Source organism: Haliaeetus leucocephalus, unplaced genomic scaffold (genome assembly GCF_000737465.1).
Source record: "Haliaeetus leucocephalus isolate CR32 unplaced genomic scaffold, Haliaeetus_leucocephalus-4.0 Scaffold0, whole genome shotgun sequence".
Lineage (NCBI taxonomy): Eukaryota > Metazoa > Chordata > Aves > Accipitriformes > Accipitridae > Haliaeetus > Haliaeetus leucocephalus.
This window is the reverse complement of record NW_010972436.1, coordinates 8,924,671-8,925,135: the sequence shown is the minus strand read 5'-3', so window position 1 is coordinate 8,925,135 and position 465 is coordinate 8,924,671. Positions and strand designations below refer to the sequence as shown.

At 72.0% G+C, this 465-nt stretch overlaps 1 protein-coding gene across 1 annotated transcript in view; it reads right to left on the bottom strand.

Annotated features, from left to right (window-relative positions):
* PLXDC2 (plexin domain containing 2) overlaps positions 1–465 on the bottom strand; it is a 278,226-nt gene that overhangs the window by 277,518 nt on the left and 243 nt on the right. The gene's annotated exons all lie outside the window — the stretch shown is intronic.

Here is a 465-nt window from a genome sequence, read left to right as displayed (position 1 = left end):
GCCGCTCCCCGCCGCCTCGGGCTCCCGGGGGCGCCGGTGTCTCCCTCCCTCCCTCCCTCCCTTCCCGGCGCTGGAGCGGAGCCCTTCGCCTGCAGGAGCGTCTCGGACGTGGCGGGGAAGGAGGCTCCGGGGACCCAGCGAAGGGGCTGGCGAGGAAAACGGCACCGGCTGCCCGTGATCGTGGGGCAGGTTTATTAAAGAGGAAAGTCCCGAATTCGCATTGAAATAAAAAAATGAAGTCATGGAGAGCTCTTCCCGGAGAAGCCGGGGAGGAAAGGGGGGGAAGCCGGCACCGCGGCCACCCCGGGCTTCCCTCGGGAGCGGGGGGACCCAACCCCCAAACGGTGTTTACCCCTCTCCGGGTCCTCGGCCCGCGGAGCAGCCGGCGGAGCCCACGCCGCGCCGGTGCTGCGGGAAGGCGGCCCGGCTCCCCCGACCCCGGCCTTCCCCCGCCCCGGCCCGGCC